We start from the raw sequence: 24,897 nt of genomic DNA on the forward strand, positions 1-24,897 counted from the left end.
TTAGGGCATATTTGCAGGATGGTTTGAGTCCTTACAAAGAACTGTATGATCTAAAAAAAAATGCACGAGACTAAGCAATCAAGCATACTGTCGTTTTTCAAGCCTTCCACATCAGCCACAGCAGACAACGAACCTCGACCTTTGACATCGAGGCAGGCAGTCATAGAAGAAGATGACCTGTCTGCCCTGATGGAAACAGACGACACCTCAGTGTGCCCCCCCACCCCAACCCCCGGGCTGCGGACCAATACCGATCCGCGAGGAATGCAGTGGTAGCCGGGAGGCACCCAGCACATCTTTAAGAAAAAAAGCCGAAATAAACAAGCTAATTAAGTAGGTGCCGCCTGGCACGTAAATGTCGGCTCAGATCAGAGGCAATTGCCGTAAGTGATACTACACTGTACATATGTTATTTCTACTTTATATAGGCTGTGTATTTTTAGGTGTTATTTGGTATGATTTGGCAGCTTCATAGCTTAAAGGTTACTGGAGAGCGCTTGCGCCATGTTTCTGCCGAGAGCGCTTGCGTGAGATTTTCGCTACGGAGAACAGTGCCGGCAATGATTGTGGAAAAGTATTTCTACTTTATATAGGCTGTGTATTCATCATATTATTCCTGATTTTACTATATGTTACTGTTATTTTAGGTTTTGTGTGTTATTTGGCATGCTTTGGTAGGTTATTTTTGGGTCTGCGAACGCTCACAAATTTTTCCCATATAAATTAATGGTAATTGCTTCTTCGCTTTATGACATTCCTGCTTACGAACCATTTCATAGGAACGCTCTACCATCAGATGGCAGGGGAAACCTGTACTAAGAAGCTGTCACAGAAATCCAACAGGGAATTGCAGGACAAAAGCCATGACTGCAAACAACAAAAACCTTTGACCCAAAACATAAGCTAGGTTTCTCTCTTCAGAGATGCTGTCTGGCTTGCTGGGTGCTTCGGGCATTTTCTGTTTTCATTACAAACATTTTGGCAGAACTTGGTGAGATAAAAAATAGATATAAAGATAACAAGCAAATGCAAATATCATATTGTAGGTAAAAAAAAGTTACTTTTTCATGATTGGATGACAATCAATGTGACAATACAACCACAGTGGAAACACCAAAAGAAATGGCTGATACAACTGGATGTCTCTAATGCACATGTATGCTATATTTGTGCGCAATATTGCACAAGAGCACCTTATTGAAATGAGTAAACTGATGTTAGTGATTTGTACATTGACTATGCAAATGTGCATGGTCAAAGTCCAAGCTCTAATCTGTTATTGACCTGTTCATTGATGATTAGGAGAGAACAGACCTTGCAGTTTGTGTTCAAGCAACATACATCAAAGTTGCTGGTGAACGCAGCAGGCCAAGCAGCATCTGTAGGAAGAGGTACAGTCGACGTTTCAGGCCGAGACCCTTCGTCAGGACTAACTGAAGGAAGAGTGAGTAAGGGATTTGAAAGCTGGAGGGGGAGGGGGAGATGCAAAATGATAGGAGAAGACAGGAGGGGGAGGGATAGAGCCGAGAGCTGGACAGGTGATAGGCAAAAGGGGATACGAGAGGATCATGGGACAGGAGGTCCAGGAAGAAAGACGGGGGGGGGGGAGGGGAGTGACCCAGAGGATGGGCAAGAGGTATATTCAGAGGGACAGAGGGAGAAAAAGGAGAGTGAGAGAAAGAATGTGTGCATAAAAATGAGTAACAGATGGGGTACGAGGGGGAGGTGGGGCCTTAGCGGAAGTTAGAGAAGTCGATGTTCATGCCATCAGGTTGGAGGCTACCCAGACGGAATATAAGGTGTTGTTCCTCCAACCTGAGTGTGGCTTCATCTTTACAGTAGAGGAGGCCGTGGATAGACATGTCAGAATGGGAATGGGATGTGGAATTAAACTGTGTGGCCACTGGGAGATCCTGCTTTCTCTGGCGGACAGAGCGTAGATGTTCAGCAAAGCGGTCTCCCAGTCTGCGTCGGGTCTCACCAATATATAAAAGGCCACATCGGGATTACCGGATGCAGTATATCACCCCAGTCGACTCACAGGTGAAGTGATGCCTCACCTGGAAGGACTGTTTGGGGCCCTGAATGGTGGTGAGGGAGGAAGTGTAAGGGCATGTGTAGCACTTGTTCCGCTTACACGGATAAGTGCCAGGAGGGAAATCAGTGGGGAGGGATGGGGGGGACGAATGGACAAGGGAGTTGTGTAGGGAGCGATCCCTGCGGAATGCAGAGAGAGGGGGGAGGGAAAGATGTGCTTAGTGGTGGGATCCCGTTGGAGGTGGCGGAAGTTACGGAGAATAATATGTTGGACCCGGAGGCTGGTGGGGTGGTAGGTGAGGACCAGGGGAACCCTATTCCTAGTGGGGTGGTGAGAGGATGGAGTGAGAGCAGATGTACATGAAATGGGGGAGATGCGTTTAAGAGCAGAGTTGATAGTGGAGGAAGGGAAGCCCCTTTCTTTAAAAAAAGGAAGACATCTCCCTCGTCCTAGAAATGAAAATTACAGTTTGTGTTTGTGTTGTTTGCAGCCATGGTTTTTGTACTGCAATACCCCGTTGAATTTCTGTGACAGCTTGTTAGTGTTACAAGACTATCAAGGATCATGGCATTGTCATCTTCTGTTCCATCCGCGGTACAGGAAGCATTCTGTTTTACTGCTACTGATTTACCTGTTACATTAAGAATGCAAACTTTGGGAAAGGCGAACTACTCAGAAGTTTCCTTTCAATGAAGGAAGACATTGAAGTACTCAGGCGTGCTCAAATCCAACATAAATGGTGCAAGGAGAGTACCACTTCCCAATCTACCCACACACATAACCATCCAGCAACTCCTGCCCATGTGTACCAGTGTTTACTGACCCTACACTGGCTTCATCAACCTCCTCAAAACCTACAGCCCCAGAGTGACAGCAAGTCACACATGAGGATCTTCCTATGAAACGCCTATAATCACAAAAGCATGTAAACAAAGCCAGCTTTTCTAATCTGGACTCAGAAGCAATGCTATAGTAAATGCAAGTTATTTCATTACAACAGTTTTCAAAGCTTTAACAATTGAGGCTGATCAAAAAAGCACTGTTGCTTATTTGAGAAAGGATCATTGCAAAGTTGGTCCAAAGGCTTAAAATGTGTTAAAAGTAGGATGATGCATGATCTATCTTTCACTCAAGGTATTAGGTTCATAAATATAGGAACTTGTTTGGTTAATCTGTTGTAGAATAAACCAAATTTCACTTTGATAACAAGATTTATAAAACTGTACATGATTATGACAACACTGTAGAACAGTGGTTACCACTCCCTTGGCTCCCAGATCACATCCCCAGGGCACCCCTCTCCCTTTCTAGCCATTACATAAAAACTATAAAGAATTTTGATTTATGATGCACAGTGAAGGAAAATAGGAACCGCACATTCAAAGCAATGACAGTAATTGCAAAAAAAATTTTCAAATCCATTTAAAGCTACAAATAAAATTATTTCTTTAGTTATAGCAAAACCAATTTTCATTAACATTTTTAGAGCGTAAATTAGTAATCCAACTATTCACTACGTCATTGCTCTTAGAAATTTCAATGAGATGGATGGGTTTGGTGCAGTGATAACAGTTTTTCAACATCAGGCTGAATGTCACTCAGAAGGAACCCCAGATCCCCATGTTCAGTAATTTGCAATCTGTTTTCTTGCTTTGAAAGAAATAAGGTGACTGCACTGAAAACACACTCCGCTAAATATGATGTTGGAAAGGCAATAAAAAAAACATCTTGACCTTTTCCTACAATGCAGGATAGTGTTCAGAGATTTCTTTCAAATGTCTTGATATGACTTCAGCTCAAAGTCATTTTGCAGTGAGATCAGTTCTTCCGCCATCCTTCCTGTTAATTTCTCATTAGAAGTGTTCAGGAATGGATTTATATCCCAATCTGGACTTTGGATCAAGAGAAGATCCTGATATCTCTCTGTGCAGCTCACCCAGGTGGACACACTATACTTGATCATCATCTGATATTTTTTCTTTCCTTTCAACCTCAGAGAAGCTCAGAAATTGGACGAGGTCGTGACGGCCAATGTTGCACTTTAAAATAGAGTTAACTTATACAGAAACGTGGCGATGACTGATTTGACTTTGATAAAATTCACATTTCCTTCCAACTGAAGATTGGTTCCTTTAAAAACTTTGCATACATTTCTGACAAATCAGCAATGCCATGCCTAATATTCTGGAGTTGATTACTGAATAAAACATTCGAGTCTCCAAAGAATTTTATCAGAATTTCAAAATGTGCATAAAAGCATCTCAGGCAGTTTCTGTTTGCAAAGCATCTGACTTCTGTGTGCAACAGTAAGCATTCAACCTGCCCACCAGTCTCTATACAAAGCTCTCAAATTAGTTGAGAATTGAGAGCGTGGGACCTGATTTTATTTACCACTGTGAGACAGTATTTAATGATTTGTGCTGCCAATCACTTGGGTTTTTTTTAAAAAAAACAAGATATTGTCTGTGAATTACACAGTTTTTTCAAGAAGGCAATAACCCCACGGTGGCATCCTGTCATGGACATTGCCCCATCAGTTGCACAAGGAAGGTGGTTGATAAGCAGAATGTCCTTCTCTTTAAAAAATTGTTCAGTAACCCAAGATATACACTCACCCTTTGACTCTATTTCTAGACCCCTGCAAATAACAATGTGACCCATGCTTTCATCTTTTACGAAGTGAACATAACCAAGATGCAAAGATTTGTTGCCCGCAAAGTTGACTCAACCAACCACAGAGCAAATTCTGTTGTTCTAAGTATGTTGAACAATGTGCCTTCCACATTCTCAGATATTTCAACTAATTGTCTTCGAACAGAGCTGTTGCCCAGCAGAAATTGCTTTAATTATTTGGTCTGGTGACTTGCGCAAAACCACCCTTGCTGCTGGTAGTATTAGTTCTTCTGCCATTGTATGAGGCTTTCCAGATTTAGGAATGAGCAATGAAATGTTGTATAAAGCATGCAAACCATCACTGTTTTATTGCGATGTGCTGGCAAACATGTTTTGAAGTGTTTTCCATTTCTGAAAGTTTTCTTGAAGTGACTGCAAATAACTTCTTATTTGCTTTATCAGAGTGCAAATGTTCAAGGTGCCTAGACGGTTTCAATGCCTCATTTGAAAAATCTTTTTCACACAACTGACACATTGGCTGCTGTTGGTTGCTTGGTGCTGGTATAACTCCGTTTTTCCATATACTCCACACTATACTGTCTACACATCCTTTGTTTGGTTTGCTTCTGCCATTTTTGTTATGGATTAACAACCACAATAAATCTCCTATTGTTTAAGTCCAACATCAAATGCTACAATCAGTAAAGGGGAAAGTTATGACTTCAACATAGCTCAGGCAAAACCCAACTCTGCCTGACAGTACACAAAGTGGGGCAGCGGTATCTCAGTTGGGCTGTGGGCTAACACTGCATGATTAGAGCGTGGGAATCAGTAGTAGTGTTACTAGTTAACACTGTGCTACAGTAGTGAACAGCAATAATGCACAGGCCAGGTCCAGTAATAAAACAACTTCTTCAGTCCAGATCTCTCATGATATGGCAATAGACAAGATAGTGCCTGTGTTCAACCCTTCTTCAATCAACATCTAGATACATCATGAAATCATACATTTCACTTCTTTTATGTCTTTTACATTTGTTTTTTTACCTTCAATGTGACTCAGGAACTGTTGGAGCCTGTGATTTGCACTTTGGAGATCATTTGGGTGTCCCAGTGCTCTGCAGTCTCCAAGAGGATTCCAGGAGGCAGAGGGGGCAAGCTCGGGGAGGCTGCAGGACGGGGCACGAGCTGCTGTTCAACTCCATTTCGCTGATTAAAGCTTCCACTGTTCGCCAATTAAAGCGATGAAGGAGATTGAAACATCGAGCAAATGCGGAAGTTTGGAGATCGTTTGGGTGTTCCAGTGCACTGCTGTCTCCGAGAGGATTGTAGGAGACGAGGCAGCATGCACGGACTTTATGGTGACAAGGCAGCGGGACAGGGTGAGAGTCATTGTTAAACTCCATTTCGCCAATTAAACCTTCCTTTGTTTGCTAATCAAAGCGACGAGGAAGATTGAAACATTGAGGCGAACGTGGAAGGTGAATATGTAATCCCCCAACTGCCCCCCTTGTTACCAAGACAGCCCCCTCCCCTTTAAGTGACATATGACCAGAAGATGAAGAATCTTTGTGAGTAGAGTTGTGTTATGAAACTGCAAGGATAAAAAGACCCTGATGAGAGTTATATAGAGGCTCCGAACAGTAGCCACGACGTGGAGTACATATTACAGTGAAGCCTCCATCGTTCAGGGTCAACCATGGATGTTGTGTCCTAGCTGTCTAGATACACAAGCCTAGGCAATACGACACGGAGAGCAAGCTGTCCCCCATGTAGCAAGTTCTCTCTCTCTCCACTCATCTTATGAACCCAAAGGAACGACAGAAACAAATACAGTTTGCTATTAGCAGCGTCGCAGGAGTTGCCAGCAATGTTGAACTCAACGTAGGACTGCTTCAGGGAATCCATCTCCGGATTTTTCCCCTCAGGGTTTACTCCCGAAGCCTTTCCCATGAGTGGATACAGCAGCAAGGCAGTGGAGGTTTGAGATCAGAGTTTTCCTTCTCCTAGATCAGCTGCCAACCACAGCTGATGAGCCCCATCTGACTGGTTTCAAGGCACCAGTAACCTCCCTTTGGCCCTTCTCCTGTTATTAGGAATGGTTCGTCCAGGCTCAGTAGCTAAGCCACATATGAAGGCCAGGAGCTGGACTTGGTTGTCAGAGGCTATCTGAAGCGCACACCATTGGGAGCATTTAATAGGTAGCGAGAGCTTGTCGCCATTACCAACCCCACCTCCCCCCCAGCTATAAAAAGCTTAAGGCATGTAAAAAGGGCCATGTTACAATAGTCACCGGGTATTTCAATATGCAGGTTGATTGGGAAAATCAGGTTGGTGCTGGATCCCAAGAGTTGGAATTTACAGAATGCCTACAAGATGGCTTTTTAGAGGAGCTTGTGGATGTGCCCATGAGACAAAAGGCTATTCTAGAATTAATATTGTGCAATGAACCAGATTTGATTAGGGAGCTTAAAGTAACAGAACCCGTATGAGGCAGGGATCATAATATGATAGAATTCAGTTTGAGAAGGAGCTTAAAATTATTTGTATTAGTATTACAGTAGAGTAAAGGGAATGACAGAAGGATGAGTGAAGAGCTGACCAAAGATAATTGGATGAAGACACTGGTAGGGATAACGGTAGTCAGCAATGACTTGAGTTTCTGGGAGTAATTCGAAAGATGCAGGATCAATTCATAGCAAAGCAGCAGCATTCTTTGGGAGGATGAGGCAACAATGGCTGACTAGGTAAGTCAAGAACAGTGTAAAAGCAAGAGAGGGCACACAATATAGAAAAAAAAGAGTAAGAAGTTAGAGGATTGGGAAACTTTTCAGAAAAAAACACCAGAAGGCAACTCAAAAAAAAAAGCAATGAGGAGAGAAATATGAAGGGAAGCTAGCCAATAATATATAAGTTATCATAGAGTTGGTATCCAAGACTTTTTTGTCCAGATTAACAAAGGATAAAAAAAAGTGGACTTCGGATCCCTGGAAAATGACACAGCAGAGGTAGTAAAGGGGAACAAAGAAATGGTAAATGAACTGATTAAGTATTTTGTGTCAGTCTTCACATGGGAATTCACTAGCAGTATGCTAGAAATTTGAGTCTGGGGGGGCAGAAGTAAGTGCAGATGCTGATACTAAGGAAAAGGTATTTGGAAGTTGAAAGGTTTAAAGAGGTAGTTGAAGACATTGTGGAGGCATCAGCAGTGATCTTTCAAGAATCACTGAATGCTAAAATGCTTCCAGAGGACTGAAAAGTCGTAAATGGGATTCCACTCTAAGAAGGGACAGAGGCAAAAGACAAGGAATTATAGGCCAGTTAACCTGACATCTTCATGGGCAAGATGTTAGAATCTATTATTCAGGATGAGGTTTCAGAGTACATGCAGGCACACAGTAAAATAGGCTGAAGTCAGCATGGTTTCCTCAAGGGGAAATCTGTTGGAATTCTTTGAGGAAATAACAGACAGGATAGATCAAGGAGAATCAGTGTTATTTTGTTATTTTTTAACTTGTTATTTTGATGTCACAAAGCATTTGACAAGGTGCCCTGCTAAGCAAGTATTACAGGAACAATACTAGCATGGACAAGATTGGCTGACTGACAGGAGGCAGAGTGGGAATAAAGGAAGCCCCACACATCAAAGTTGCTGGTGAACGCAGCAGGCCAAGCAGCATCTATAGGAAGAGGCGCAGTCGACGTTTCAGGCCGAGACCCTTCGTCAGGACTAAGCCCTTCTGGTTAGCTGCTTGGGCCAGCGTTGAGCCCTCTACTTTTCACATTATATGTTGAAGATCTAGATGACAGAATTGATGGCTTTATAGCCAAGCTTGCAGATGATAGATGATACAAAGATAGATTGGGGGAGGGGAAGATGAGGAAGCAGGACGCTCACAGAAGGACTTAGACAGATTGGGAGAATGGACATTCCCTACAGTGCACAGAAATGTATGGACATGCACTTTGGTGGAAGGATAAACGGGAAGCAAATTCAGAAATCAGAAGTGCAAAGGGATTTGAGAGTCCTTGTGCAGGATTCCCTAAAGGATAACTTGCAGGCTTTGTTACTATTAAGAAAGGCAAATGCAATGCCAGCATTCATTTTGAGAGGACTAGAATATAAAAGCAAGAGTGTAATATATAAGGCTTTATAAGGCATTGCTCAGACCACGTTAGGAATATTGCAGGAAGTTTTGGACTCCATATTTAAGAAAGGATGTGCTGACATTGGAGTGTGTCCAGAAGAGGTTTACAAGAATTATTCCAGGAATGAGAGGGTTAATGTATGAGGAACATTTGATAGCTTTGGACCTGTACTTGCTGAAGTTTGAAGGGGGTTTGGGGTGTGGTCTCATTGAAACCTACCAAATATTAAAAGGCCTAAATACAGCGTACATGGAGAGGGTCAAAGGGCACACAGCCTCAGAGTAGAAGGACATCCCTTTTGAACAGTGATAAGGAGGGATTTCTCTTTGACAGAGGGTGATGAATCTGGGGAATTCACTGCCACACATGGCTGTGGAAGCCAAGTTACTGGGAATATTTTAAGTACAGGTTGACAGGTTCTTGATTAGTAAGGATGTCAATGGATACAGGTAGAAGGCAGGAGAATGGGGTTGAGAGAGAAAATATATCAGACATGATCAAATGGTGGAGTGGACATAATGGGCTGAATAGCCTGATTCTTCTCCTATGTCTTAACACTCCCTTCGAAGGAGGGGTCTCAACACAAAACATTTAGTATCCCTCCACCTCCACTGATCTTGCCTTCAGCAGGTTGTATTTGGCTCCAGATTCCACTATCTCCAACCTCATATATGCCTAGAACTTGTGATGTGAGCATAATAATACATGCATTAAAGACGCCCCTACTCCAGAAATATCTACCCAAATTAAACTGTTTTTTTCTACTACCTTTGACTATTATAACATTCAAATTGCTAAGAGGAGAAATTTTACATAGTTATTATAGCTCCCTTTGTAACATTAGATGCTGGCAACACAAGCTTAACTTTAAATTTTAATTTGGTTTCAAGTGAAATTTGCTGGCACTAATTTCAAAGGAGTTTCTCTTCAAGGCAGTAAACCTCCAATCTCTACATTGCACACAAGCATGAGAACAAACCTCACCAGTGGCTCGTTTCGAGACCACAGGCTTCTTTTTGCTGGAGCTACTCCTGACCTTTTACTGAAAACCGATCAGAATTTCAAAGGGGTTTAGTATGTGAGACACTTCCTTTCTCAGGATATTCCTCACTTTGATGAGGGCAATCTTACTGTTTGAACAGTCAATGTAGACCAAGTTAATCATGCACGTTGCTTTGAGATAGCCGGGTTGTAAGAAGTTGGCACTAAAAGCAAGTGTATATATAGAAGAATGGAGAAATGGTAACAGACTCCCTGAAATAGTTCAAATCTCTTATTATTGATGATTGAAATTATAAAATGGGTAAATTGGAAAATAAAGTGCATCAAAAATACCGTAGCATTTTTTTTGGAAGTATACGTGTGCTTCTCTTGAGTCAGTCTAACCCCTATGATTTCTTTAACAGAAGAGATAGAGAATATATTTCCATTTCCTGACAGTGACAAATTCAGAATTTTAAGCTACAAACTTCAGGAGAAATTGGACATTTTAAAAAACACAGTGAGATTAGATGAGAACAAGTGGCTATTTCACTACAATGTACCGAAGCTTAACTGCTAAGTGAAGCAACCAACGCTTTTGAATTTCAATGTAATCGTTTATCCAGAATTTAATTAAACATGGAGCCAATTTTGATAGCTTAGTTATCAAACTTTAACTAAGCTGAAAAAAAATCTTTAAAGAAAGTTCTAAATTACTATTCTACCTACAAATTTTGTTGCAGCAGGGCACTTACCAGCCATTTGTTGTTCATTAAACATCCAGTGAACTTTGCCTACACAGTGAAGTGATATGTGGCAGTAAAGGTAACATCTGGGTCTCATGGGAACAAGATGAGGACACAAAAGTAAAAGAGGCACTGGAAGAACAGCCAGTCAACAGCAGTTCCAGTTTAAGTTAAATTATGAGGCAGAATAAAGGAAGAAGGAACATTTTCAAAATTAATCCAACAGTAAAGCTTCAGTTTTGCAATAGTTAATTTATAAAGTCAGGAATTTCATTGACAGTAATTAACAAATCCCACAAGGTATACTTGAAGCAATTATAGGCCAGTTGCCCGTCACAGTTGATCTATCTACCCTCTACCACTTCCCCCCAATAACCTCGATACACAAAACTCTATTGCTTTGCCTTCAAATACTCAATGACTGAGATGCCACAGCCTTGTTAACAGTGAATTTCAATTATTCACCATCCTCCATGAAGAAATTTCTTCCCAATTCAGTCCTGAATTGTTACCTCCTTATGATAAGACTGGGAACAGCTAGGGCCCCATCACCAACCCATCAAGGTTGATGGGTACATAGTAGTACCAGCTGCCAGAGGAAGTGGCGAATGCAGGTACAATTACAACAGTTAAAAGACACTTTGACAGGTACATGGAAGGGCTTAGAAGGACATAAGCCAAATGCAAATTGGATTAGCATAGAAAGACATCTTGATCATTATAGGCGTTAGGCCAAAGAACATGTTTCTATACAGTATAAATCAATCTATCTATGAATTCTTGCTACAACACTCACCACAGCCTCCCAACCCAAACAGGACCCATTTATTCCCATTGTTCACAGACTAATCAATCCCTAATCCACACAACTTTACAACCCCAGTTTACATACTCCAGTTTTATTGACCCAAACTGAGAAGTCAAAATGGTCATTTGAAAGCCCCAATATGACATAAAACATAGAACGGTACAGCTCTGCACAGGGTCTTTGGTCCATGATATTGTACTGACATTTTAACTTATTCCAAGATCAAACCCTTCCATACCACATATACCTCCATTTTTCTTTCATCTTTTATCTAAGGGATTCTTAAATGTCCCTCATATATCTGCCTCTTGCATCAGCCCAGCAATGTGTTCTGTGCACTTATTTCCTGCGTAAAAATAAAACCTACCTCTGACATCCCCTTATTCCTTCCTCCAATCACCTTATAAATAGCCCTCTAGTATTAGCTACTGCCATTACACAGCAGTTGGTTACCACTCAAAAAACTAAAAGGTTTGCCAAAGATAATTTCTTTCATTATTCCATGACTACTTAGAGTAATCCAATTATTTTCTAAGTGCCCATTTATCACTTCCTTAATAATAGACTAAACCATTTACCCAACTATGGATGACAGTCTATAGTTCCCTGTTTCACTCTCACTTCTTTACTAAATATTGGGGGTTACGCGTGCTACTTTCTGATTCACAGGAACAGTTTAAGAACCTGTTGAAATTTGGAAGGTGACAATTAATATATCTATTATCTCCAAAAGCAATTTTTAAAAACTTCATTACAGTTTCCTGTTGTTACTATCTGCATTATTTGTTTACTGATTCCGTTCCATCCAGATTCATTTTCAACTTGGATTTTTATGTTAACATTCGTGAAAATAGATAAAACCTGTTCAATTTCTCAACCACTAGACTTGTTGAATTCATGGAGAAACAAATAATAAAGCACCAGACAGGCCTTTCACCACAACTAAACCATGCAAAACCTCTCCTTCCAACTACTTTTCTAATCTTAGCACTCTTTTTTCTATTCAAAGATTCAAAAAACTTTAAAACACAAACAACAGGAATTCTGCAGATGCTGGAAATTCAAGCAACACACATTTCAAATCTCTTACTAACTCTTCCTTCAGTTAGTCCTGACGAAGGGTCTCGGCCTGAAACGTCGACTCTACCTCCTCCTAGAGATGCTGCCTGGCCTGCTGCATTCACCAGCAACTTTGATGTGTGTTGCTTTAGAAAACTTTATTGTCATTCTAACCGTACATCAGCTCTGCAGGGCAGAATGAGACAGCGTTTCCCAGGAGCAGTGCAATGATAACATAACAAATGCAACACTAAATAATAAACATAACAATAAATAGTAAAGCACAACAGCCACATGTCAGTTAAAATCAAGTTATAAGTGTCCAGTGCAAGTTAAAAGTGTCCAAAGCAGAGTCAGGTGGAGCAGCTATTTAGCAGTCTGACTGCCTGTGGGAGGAAGCTGTTTAGTAGCCTTGTGGTTTTAGTTTTGATGCTCCTGTAATGATTGCCTGATGGCAGAAGAACAAACAGTTCATGGAGAGGGTGTGAGGGGTCTTTAATGATGTACCGTGTCTTCTGGAGACATCGACTCTGAAAGAGGTCTTGGACAGAAGGTAGGGAGACCCCAGTAACCTTCTCTGCTCCCCTAACCACCCTCTGCAAGGCTTTTTTGTCGACAGCACTGCAGCTGGAGTACCAGGTTGTGATGCAAAAGATCAGCATACTCTTACCCACTCCTCTGTAGAATGTAGTTAAGATGTTAGTGGTGAGTGATGCTTCTTTAAGCTTCCTCAGAAAGTGCGATCTCTGCTGGGCCCGTTTCACAATCCCAGTGGTGTTCCTGGACCAGGTGAGATTGTCCGAGATCTGCACCCCAAGGAACTTGATGTTTTCCACTCTCTCCACTGCGGAGCCGCTGATGCTGAGGGGTGTGTGCTCAGGCTGAGACCATCTGAAATCGACGATCATCTCCTTGGTTTTGGTGACATTAAGCATCAAGTTGTTATCACTGCACCAGCTCTCTAGGTGTTTGACCTCCTCCCTGTACATCAGAAACTTTAATGAAGTCAAACAGCCCCCTTCCGATAACATCAGAGACATTTGTTTATCAACACTTCCCTGTAGTATAAAGAGTCTCAAACAAGAGAAAATCTGCAGATGCTGGAAGTCCAAGCAACACCTACAAAATGCGGGAGGAACTCAGCAGGCCAGGTAGCATCTATGGAAAAGAATACAGTCAACATTTCAGGCCAAAACAGCATTTTGTGTGTGTTATTCTAACCAGTCTCTCCAGTTTCTTCTTACTTCTAATGATTTTTACAAACTCTCTTGAATCTATAGTCCTTGGGAACATTCTCACCACATCTATCCTTTAAGCCATGAATAACAAACTCAAACAAGGTATCCTTTAAATATCTTTTAAGGGAGGGATAACAGGTCCAATATTTAATTATTCCCAATAACATCTTCCAGCAGTGGTAATCATCACTGGTTAATTATCCAGTAAAAATACATGTTATAACACAGCAAACATTATTAAGCATAATTCAAGTGCAGCTCAACTTCAAATTTAATCATTCAGTCATACATGAATACAAACTAAATTGCATTGCTCTGGGGCTAAGGTGCAAAACACTATACCAACAAACATACACAGCACTGGGGATAAATAGCACACAAGATAGATAGGTAGATAGATAGATATACTTTATTGATCCCGAGGGAAATTGGATTTCGTTACAGCTGCACCAACCAAGAATAGAGCATAGAGTATAGCAATACAAAAACCACAAACAATCAAACAACAAGATGCAAACTATGCCAGATGGAAATAAGTCCAGGACCAGCCTATCGGCTCAGGGTGTCAGACCCTCCACAGGAGGAGCTGCAAAGTTCAATGGCCACAGGCAGGAACAACCTCCCGTGACGCCCAGTGTTGTATCTCGGTGGAATATGGCCTGAGTCCAACAGCAAAAAGTTCAATATCCGGTCTACAAACACGTTCCTCGATCGTAATATGATCCGGATTGCACCATCCGTTGTTAACCAGAACAGTAAGCCCCCAACTCCTTTACGCTTACCGCTCTCAGTGCACTTTCGGTCAGCCCGTACGGTCTGGAAGCCATCCATTGGAGAAGTTTTGATCGGGTATGTCCTCGTGCAGCCCCGTTCCAGTAAAACACATAACACTGCACTGCCGAAATGTTCTGATGCCTGGCTAGCGCCGTAAACTTGTCCATTTTATTACCCACCAAATTCCTCTTCTCCATAAGTCTCTGTTGTCTCGATCCGGTCCTCTTTCCTCGCCTTTGTGATCCCACTCTGCATCCTCTGTGTGCTTTCTTCCAGATTTCAGCCGTAAACAGTCACATGAAAAATTACAATGTTGCCCAATTACCTGCATTACATGTTCTGCAGATTGATGGCACATGGATCAAGAACAAGCCCTCAGCAATTCACCGATGTACGTGCGCACATGCTCCACCCTGCTTTCCACCTAGCGAATACTGGAGAGCAGCACCAACAGGAGGCGCAGGTCCTCAATCCAGCATGGATGCCACCAAACGGTGCTTCTGGCGCTTCTTCTCCAGGGCGGCTGCAACAGGTGAGCCAACAGCATGGTGCCCAGACCACCCGATAACCGAGGCCATGTAGCACCCCCGCTGACAATCTCACCAGTGAACCAGACTTGCAGTATTCTACATTACCAACGTCCAACATGGTCTTGTGATCACAACAAAAACGTCCGACAAATCGCTCACAGTTAGACTACACACCGCCTTCACACACTGTCTACAACCTTTCCATAGCAGGCAGGTACACAGTCCGCACCAGATCTCCCACTAGCAAGTAACTTGCTAATGGGATAGACCTACAGTACCTGAAGTACTTAATGTCCAGCAGTGTCTTGCAATTGTAAAAAAAATATTTGAAAAAGACAAAAACACCTTTGGTTGGCTCTGGAGAGGCCAATGCACCTGAGCACACCACCATCTTACTGGGAGCTTCAGCAGAAGGCGGGAGGAGAAGGTGGCATGACGCAGCGCGCACGGCCTCTCCGATGAAATGATATTCTATTTGTTAAATAGGGACCGTGCACAATTCTGATTGATGGAGACAGACGCGAGAAGCACAGAGGAACATCTGGTGAAACTTCTGAAATGCCCGGTTTGCTGCCGCTGATACTGTGCGATCAAGAATCTCCGGAGGGAAGGCCCAAATCCTCGGCTTTTCCTGTTGCTGGCGGCCGGGGTCGAAGCGCTTGGCAGAGATGTTGCTCAGATCGGAGGGCTAGTCGGAGGCTCAAAGTTTTCAGACGATTCAGAGTCGGACTGTGGTCGGGGTGCTTCCAGGATGCTGCATTGGCAAGTTTGTGGTGCTGGTAGCTTATGGCAGGAAGAGAGTTTTCTTCCTTCTCCTGTCTGTGTGAGATGATGGGACTTTTGAGAGACTGAACTTTTTTTTACCGTGCCCATGGCCTGTTCTTCATCAAGTTACAGTATTGCTTGCACTGTTGTAACTATATGTTATAATTATGTGGTTTTTATCAGTTTTTCAGTCTTGGTCTGTCTTGTGTTTGTGATACCACACCAGAAAAACATTGTATCATTTCTTAATGCATGCATTACTAAATGATAATAAAAGAGGACTGCGTGTCCTCATAATCTAATCTAAACAGGTTCCTACTAAAAGCGTCGCTGCTTCTGAATTCGGTACTATAGAAACAAATCCAATGCTGTTATCAGAAATGTCTCTGAAAAAACATTAGGAGAGATAAGAGAGATTATCCCTGGTGATGGACAGAATATACCCCAAGTTGCTAAGGGAAGAGAGCGAAGAGATTGCTGGGATGTTGTTGATGATCTTTGCATTCTCTCTAGCCACAGGAGTGGTACTGGAGAACTGGAGAATGGCACATGTTGTTCAAGATGTATAATTGGGATCATCGTGGGAATTTAGATCAGTAAATCTAAAATCAGTAGTGGGTAAACTATAGGAGAGGATTCTTAGGGATAGTATTTATGAGCATTTGGAGAAGTATTGTCAGTTTAGGGATAGCCAGCATTGCTTTGTCACAGATGTCACGCCTTATGAGTTTGATTCAGGTTTAAAAGTGATGAGGGTAGAGTGGAGATTGTGTATACGGATTTTAATAAACACTAGAAATTCAGCAGATGCTGGAAATCCAAAAGGAACACACACAAAATGCTGGAGGAACTCAGCAGGTCAGGCAGCACCTGTGGACAAGAGTACAGCGTCGACGTTTCGGGCTGAGACCTTTCATTACCATTGGATAGGAAGGGGGAAATTGTCGGAATCTGACTTGCAAATGACATGAAGATTGGCGTTGTTGTGGATGGTCAGACTCCAACTTCTTCCCCCTTCCTTTCTGGTGCTGATGAAGTGGCTCAGCCCGAAACATTGACTGTTTACTCTTTTTCATAGATGCTGTCTGGCCTGCTAGATTTCAATAAGGTATTTGACAAGATTCCCCATGGTATAGGCTCATCCAGAAAGTCATGAGGCAAGAGATTCATGGAAACAAGGCAGCATAGATTTGGAATTGGCTTGCCCATGGAAGGCAAAGGGTGGTTGTACACACAGCATATTCTGCCTGGAGGTCAGTGACTAGTGCTGTTCCACAGGGATCTGCTCTGTGACCCCTGCTCTTTGAAAAGTTTTTAAGTGAGCTGGATGAGGAAGTGGAAGAATGGGTTAGTAAATGTGCAGATGACATGATGATTGGTGTTGTGGAAGTAGACAGGATGCAGAGTTGGGCAGAGAAGTGGTAGATGGAGTTCAATCCAGTAAAGTGTGGAATGATACAGTTTCGAAGATCAAGATTGAAGATGGTGTATAGTATTAGTGGCAGTATTTTTTTTTTAGCAGTGTGGGGGTGGTGCTATAGACTGGTACAATTGGGGCACTTAAGATGATCTGAAATAAGACACATGGACGCAAGAAAAATGGAGGGTTATAGACTATTTAGGAGGGTGAGATTGATTGTGGAGTGCTGAACAGTCTTCTGTTCTCTATTCTATTAAATTATTATTTAACCTGCAATGCTGCTTGAAATGAACTACTTTTCTGTAATCTACAATCACTTTGCTCCTTGACTCAATCCATTATTTTTATATCCAGTATTATTTTCTATGTATAATCAATCTGCTTTCCTATAAACTGCATCTCATATTTATCCTTGTTAAAGCTACCATTTAACCAAGCAGTTTGTACATTTTCTCTTGCATTCAAACAGTACATTACATCATTGTAGACTACATCCCTCTTAGTTTTGATAAAAATTACTTGGTCCTAAAAGAAAATCAATGGATGTTTTGATATGTGCCAAGCACAGAGACTCACTAAAATCAATATAAAAATATAAAAGGGCTCTCTGATAAACTGAAATAATTGGCAACATGTACCATAATGCAGCTTCTTACAATAAATTCATTATTCTTGTCAATCATATAAAAGTTTGTTAATTTTATTCTCATTCACCACTGAACACAAATATTAATGCATTGTCTTTGTTTTCATACAGAAAGGAAATATTTAAACCTACGAGGGATGAAAATAAAATTTATGAACTGCATTTCAAATTAAATTTCTGAAGTCAACCATGTGGATGTATGACTTTTTCCCCACATGACTGATCTAGTCTACATCAAATCTATTATTATCATCTAATATATCAGTTTTACTTCAGAGCTATTAAAGCATTGAACTTATTTTTTTCAAATGCAATTTGAAACACTGCAGTATACTGCAAGGTTTTGTACTAAAATACAGAGCAAAATGATGCACAGGAAAGGCTATTCTTCCAGCACAACTTGTTCCTCTTGTACTTTAAATTACCAAGACTGGCCTCTAGCTGTGCCTCAAGCTTATACAAAATAGATGCCATGGACATGGCCATTCATCTGCAATTTCCTCACCCCACTCATATACATAGTGACACAGTGGATTTTGTCAGGAACAAATTGTGACAAAAATCAGAACTTTATAATGGGGCCACATGAAATGGCACATCCTTCACTTGACCATGTATCAATAGACCAGGATGTGTGACTTGATTTTCTTTATGGTCTTTCGTGAATTAATCCATTTCCCATATAGGAATTATTAACTGCACCCTTCCATTACATCACTGCATAATCTGCATTTCTCTACAACACACAGCACTTGTTTCCTGTGCTAGAATTTAAAAACTGAACTGCAGACTTGCTTTCATGTAGAAATAGCTATAAAAAGTTCTTAAAGTATAAAATGGATCTAAGATTTCAAAGTTATGTACATAATTCACATTTCTCCCATTAATAACAGTTTGTTGCAGGCACTTAATGGGCCAGATCAGTTGTCCTGCCATTAGGCGGCCTTTTACCTTTGTAGTTACAGACGCTGCTTGATAAGAGTTCAGCAGTACAATTCCATGCAAACTCTCTGCGAAGATCTCTTCAGCGGGCACTGATTACCAAGTTACTTGTCTCTGCATGCGCTGATGACATTATTGTCAGTGCTTATGCTTGGGGTATTTGTGCGAGGTGGGGTTGGCAAGAGAAAGGGAGACAGACAGAATGTTCTATATTTACATCAGTGCTGCATTAGAGCAATAAGGCCTAAAAAATATCGTAGGAACAAAGTCAAATCACCTCCAATAACATTACTAAAAACTAGGTTTTTGTTCAAGCAGAAAGGAAGACTGGTAGTGAGAGGGACCTCATGCCAGACAACTGCCCGAAGTATTGTGAAGGACTGAACCGGGAAACCATTCAGCTAAATAAAAGGCGTAACCCCCACTACACCTTGCAGGGGTTCTCAACCTTTTTTTTAAAATGTCATGGACAAATACTACTAAAGCAAGGTTGGGAACTCCACAAGTACTTTAAAGGAACTGCAAGGGTTGTTAATTATCTATAAACTCCTCCAGTTTTACAGTTAACAACAGTTGCTGCAGCTGAGCTAAAATAAAGTGGAATATTGATAGCTACACCCACACTGAGAACAAAGAGTGAACTCAGATAGTAAAAGTAAGTAGGCCAATTCTTCAGACCATCCCAATGGAACCAAGCAACTCTCCAACCACCCCACCCCAAGCAGTAAAATACAGCACAAAATACTTTGCTGAAATTTAACTGTTTACTTAGGGGCATAATGATGAGACTTCTGCGGCTGGTGAAGTAATACGAGATGCAAATTATGACCGGTAAACAGTACTGCAATGCCAGTTGTTAATACTGGAAGTGAAAGTAGAATAACTGTGGTTACAAGAAATGATCAAACAGCATGGAGTTTGAACTTCCGAGAATACTGGCAATTTTACTTTAATGACTATAATAAAAATACAAGAGTACAAAAAAAAATGGAGAAACACCAGGCTTAAAAAAAAGAAAAAATGGTTAACATTACAAATGCTTCTGCAGAACCCAGATCAGCAGTGAATCGCGGAGTACATATACCAGCCATTTCTGGCTCCCATTCAATGTTAGCTGACTACATAGTAATATTAATGAAGGATGTAAAAAGTCACAATTATCACGGGTGTAACCACAAATTATAAAGCCATGAGGAGTAAACATTATAAATCTGATCGCTTATCAGCTTGGCTTTGCTCAAAGCCCTCAAGCATATGGCAATGTCTGCTCTTCTAGGTCCTGAATAAAAAATTTAAGGATACTAATATATTTATGATATGCAGAGAACAATCAATGATTGATTGGCCACAAATAAGATGACTGAAAATTAAGAGACGAACTGTAGTTCTGTAAATAAGTTTAATTTCTCTTCTTTTCAAAGCAGCCTTTTGGTGTAGCACCACTCTCCCACATCCATACAAAAGAGGCTGCTTTGGCCAGCTCCTTCGCGATCTCAATCATCACTGCAGGTGCACTAGAAAGGAGCCTAGATCTCCAATAGCAGAAATCACACAAACCAAAACAAAGGCCAGGAAATTCCGAGCTCCCTATAGCGTGGCAGTATAGGCAAGGTGGTGATCATCCACTTTCTGACCCCAAAACACACCGTTAATTACCAACAGTAGTGGCAAGAACTCGGATGATTTGGCCCATTATTCTGAATGAAGTTCCTGACTTTTCCAACAGTTTATGCAGCCTTTCCTTACGTTTCCGAATTTAGGATTAGATAGTAGCTAAAGCTTGATATGTGAAGCTTGACAGTATCTTCAACAAATCCGAGGTTGAGAGAATTTCATGTTAGCATTTTCCATAATTGAGAATTCCGCAAAAAGTTTTTAAACATTTCCTTTTTCAGCAAAACAACGCATTTTATATTCTTTAAATATTGTCCTGCAATGGTTGCCTCTGAATACATGCACAAGAGCAAGATAATGCAGTTGAAGAAAACCCAAATTAAGGAGGAAATGCTGCCGATAACTGTGGGGAAATAATTATACAGATCAATGAGGCAAGGTCTTCTGGAAAGCATTGTTTTCATTTCCAGATTGTCACACCTCACTTCCAGGTGTGCACAGCGAGGGTCACCAGTTGGAAAAAGATACGGATGGTAAGCTGCAACAGGACGTTGGTGCAAAGGGGTTTTATTTAGTGCCAGGTGAGAAAAAAAAAGAGCAAAAGCTTCCCAGAGGTTGTGAAGGGGAAAAAAAATCAAACAAATGAAAACAAACATGCATATACAAAAATTTACAAATATACAGAGGCTTTCTCCATGACACAGCTTGTCTTTAACTTTCCAATCTAACTATTCACCAACCATCCACTCCAGCCTCCACGCCTCTCCGCAAAGCCGAGGGTTTAAATTTGCCTCGGCCTGGCCTACAAGCAACAGGAAATTTGACTGTTGGTCTGGGTGGGGTGGGGTGGGGTGGGGTGGGGTGGGGTGGGGTGGGGTGGGGTGGGGCGGGGGGGGGGGGATCACGTGACCAGGCCATAATAATTATTTCAGATGCAGAACTGGAACATTTTAAAAACACGGAATATAACATCCTACAGTTTTATTCCCCAACAAATGCTTTAGTTAAACCCACAGATCAGTGTCCACATGCTCAGATAAATATAACAGAATAATGCCTCCCCAACAGTGTTGTTGCCTCTGTAGGGTGTAGTGCAGCTGCTCCCACTCACCCAGGCATTATTTTAGGACGCCCAAAACTACCCCACGGGTCTTTTGGGGCCGTTCTGCTGTCTGCACACCAATACGACAGTACAAGTGAAAATAAATGAAACTGTTTGGAATGCCTGTGTCTAGAATCCTTACTTTTATGAGTTATAAACCAGTAAAGCACAATATTGAATGGAATTGACTTTATTACTTACATCCTTCACATACATGAATAAAAATCTTTACATTACTTCTCCGTTTAAATGCGCAATGTGCAATTTATAGTAATTTGTAATAAATAGTATGTACAACAAGACAGTCAATATAACACAGAAATACAATTTTATTAGCATGAATTAATCAGCCTGATGGCCTGGAAGAAGCTGTCCCGGAGCCTGTTGGTCCTGGCTTTTATGCTGTGGTACCATTTCCCAGCTGGTAGCAGCTGGAACAGATTGTGGTTGGGGTGACTTGGGTCCCCAATGATCCTTCGGGTCCTTTTTACACACTTGTCTCAGTAAATGTCCTGAATAGTGGGAAGTTCACATCTACAGACGCGCTGGGCTGTCCACACCACTCTCTGCAGGGTCCTCCAGTCGAGGTTAGAACAGTTTCCATACCAGACAGTGATCCAGCCAGTCAGGATACTCTCAATTGTGCCCCTGTAGGAAGTCTTTGGAATTTTGATTGTTTTCATTGTTTTGATTAGCCAAGCCAGCGATTGTTTTGCTGCTCAGGTGTGTAAATGGTGAACTCCCAAGAGCTGCAGAATGGAGAGGAGTGACTAACCAAGTAAAGGGGCAAGGTTAGTGGGAAAATTAGCATTGCCAACCTGCTCTGTCACAAAGATGCTCACAGATCCAATCAACTGACAGGAGTCCACCCATAACTGCATCATTCGGATTTTCCAGTCTGTGACTGGTCCCACCAATTAGAGTAGTTTCAGACCTTGAGATCTCCAATCTGCAATTGCTGAAATAACTACAGACCCTCCCTAGGTGATGGTAGGGTTCCTTTCCTGTGAACATGGTCCTAACTTAAATTCTTTGCAAGTTGGAAACCTGGCTGCAGTGTTCTCACAGGGCAGAAGATGCCAGCAGCCTGCAAATCCATAATCCTGCTCCCCTAACACTCGTTCCTATGCATAGGCCGTACAGAAATCAGGCTTTCTAAAGCCGGTAAGGATCTGTAGTTCGATCAGTGCTTAATGAAATCCAAGACACAATAAAAACTATGGGGGGGGGGGTCATGCAATAGTTATTTAAATAAATCAAAAAGGACGATTCAACAAGGTAACAAGGTTTGGCTGATACAGACTTGAACAATATTAGTTTTTTTCCTAATGAATTGTTGTTGCTGAGCACAACTTCGCTGCAGTACAGACCCACATCAGTTCAGGCTCATCTGAAAGTTCATTTATCCTTAAACATGAACTCTATTGCTCCCTCTGTAGATGCTGAGAGACCCACTGGGTATCCCCAGTATTTTCTGTTGTTTTACCTCACGTATTTGCTGCTGATGTCGCTGAGGCAGAGCTAATCAGAACCTCACACAAAATGCTGCCTGGTCTGCTGAGTTCCTCCAGCATTTTGTGTGCGCTGCTCGGAGTTCCAGCATCTGCAGATTTTCTCTTGTTCCTAATCAGAACCCGACTTTCCTGCACCAGCGTCAGCGTTAGTCATAAGCTGTCACATCAATGTCACTAGAAGTGAAAGATCCAACGATCTTACCAGCACGTCTGAATTAATTCCAAATCATAGATTCATTCTGCTTCAATTTCAAACAGTCCGCTTTAAAAGAAAACCCTCTGGATTACTGCCATTTCTCTTAAAGGGTTCTCAAAGCCTCTGGTATCAGCAATCCAATGTGGGTTAGTTGTTCTTGTTTGAAACTGCTGGCTAGTGGTACACATGAATCTTCTTTCCTTCTGACGTCTAGGAATATTGTCTCACACTGGTACTGCCTGGACTGCAGGAATATGGCGGGGGGGGGCTGATGCCTTTCTCCCCCTCCTCCCCCTTCCCCCTCACACCACTATCCAGGAATCCCTTGACCCAACACACTAGCCAAGCGTTCCCTATGGAGTAATGAACTCCATAAAGCTAGATTAACAGGGAGGAAAACAACAGGAATTCTGCAGATGCTGGAAATTCAATCAACACACATCAAAGTTGCTGGTGAACGCAGCAGGCCAGGCAGCATCTCTAGGAAGAGGTGCAGTCGACGTTTCAGGCCGAGACCCTTCGTCAGGACTAACTGAAGGAAGAGTGAGTAAGGGATTTGAAAGTTGGAGGGGGAGGGGGAGATCCAAAATGATAGGAAAAGACAGGAAGGGGAGGGATGGAGCCAAGAGCTGGACAGTTGATTGGCAAAAGGGATATGAGAGGACCATGGGACAGGAGGTCCAGGAAGAAAGACAAGGGGGGGCTTTCTCTCACTCTCCTTTTTCTCCCTCTGAATATACCCCTTGCCCATCCTCTAGTTCCCCCCCCCCGTCTTTCTTCCTGTACCTCCTGTCCCATGATCCTCTCGTATCCCTTTTGCCAATCACCTGTCCAGCTCTTGGCTCCATCTCTCCCCCTCCTGTCTTCTCCTATCATTTTGGATCTCCCCCTCCCCCTCCAACTTTCAAATCTCTTACTCACTCTTCCTTCAATTAGTCCTGACGAAGGGTCTCGACCTGAAACATTGACTACACCTCTTCCTAGAGATGCTGCCTGGCCTGCTGCGTTCAACAGCAACTTTGACGTGTGTTGATTAACAGGGAGGTTGTTCAAATGTTAGGCTAACACAGACTCCAACTTCCAGTAGGAAATACAGTCGGCCCTTCGTGTCCATGGGTTCCGCATCCACGGATTCAACCAACTGCGGATCAAAAATATTCGAAAAAAAATCCAGAAAATTCCAAAAAGCAAAACTGAATTTGCCATGTGTCGAGCACTACGCTGAATCCACGCGAATGAAGTGATGTGTAGGCATACCCTGCTGTAGCCTCCCGCCATTTCACAGATACTCAGTCTCTCTCCAGCACTCGTTGTTTGAGCGTTGTTTGCCTCGTGTCTCGTTCGTTCGCTACTTGTGTTGTGAGCGAGAGGAAGGAGTTTAAAGCTAGTAAGGGATAGCTGACAAGCTGTGTAAAGCGCTACAACCTCAAGAACTAAAAGATCATGGGAGAATCGGGATCGGCTGATGCCGAGGCAGCATCAGCGTTCCCAGACGAGCTACAATGGTTGCGTCTGTACTGAACATGTACAGACTTGTTATTCTTGTTATTATTCCCTAAACAATACAGTATTACAACTATTTACATAGCATTTACATTGTATTAGGTAGTATAAGTAATCTAGAGATAATTTAAAGTATATGGGAGGATATGTGTAGGTTATATGCAATACTACGCTATTTTATACACGGGACTTGAGCATCCGTGGATTTTGGTATCCACGGGAGGTCCTGGAACCAATCCCCCGCGGATACCGAGGGACG

The 24,897-nt window shown here is 42.0% G+C and overlaps 1 protein-coding gene and 1 long non-coding RNA gene across 6 annotated transcripts in view; one reads left to right on the forward strand and one right to left on the reverse strand.

Annotated features, from left to right (window-relative positions):
• Positions 1 to 24,897, reverse strand: part of sema4d (sema domain, immunoglobulin domain (Ig), transmembrane domain (TM) and short cytoplasmic domain, (semaphorin) 4D) — a 212,286-nt gene that overhangs the window by 120,028 nt on the left and 67,361 nt on the right. The window contains exon 1 of one of the 5 annotated variants that reach the window (XM_063068908.1): positions 18,719 to 18,760. The exons of the other annotated variants lie outside the window; for them this stretch is intronic. The gene's annotated coding sequence lies outside the window, so the exon portion shown is untranslated. Of the gene's footprint in view, positions 1 to 18,718; positions 18,761 to 24,897 lie in introns of those variants that run through there. 5 annotated transcript variants of the gene reach the window in all.
• LOC134357571 (uncharacterized) lies at positions 1,311 to 17,763 on the forward strand. The gene is made up of 3 exons (XR_010020657.1): positions 1,311 to 1,444; positions 14,752 to 14,938; positions 15,423 to 17,763. It is a non-coding gene; the product is annotated as an uncharacterized LOC134357571 (long non-coding RNA).

Source organism: Mobula hypostoma, chromosome 16, assembly GCF_963921235.1.
Source record: "Mobula hypostoma chromosome 16, sMobHyp1.1, whole genome shotgun sequence".
Taxonomy (NCBI): domain Eukaryota; kingdom Metazoa; phylum Chordata; class Chondrichthyes; order Myliobatiformes; family Myliobatidae; genus Mobula; species Mobula hypostoma.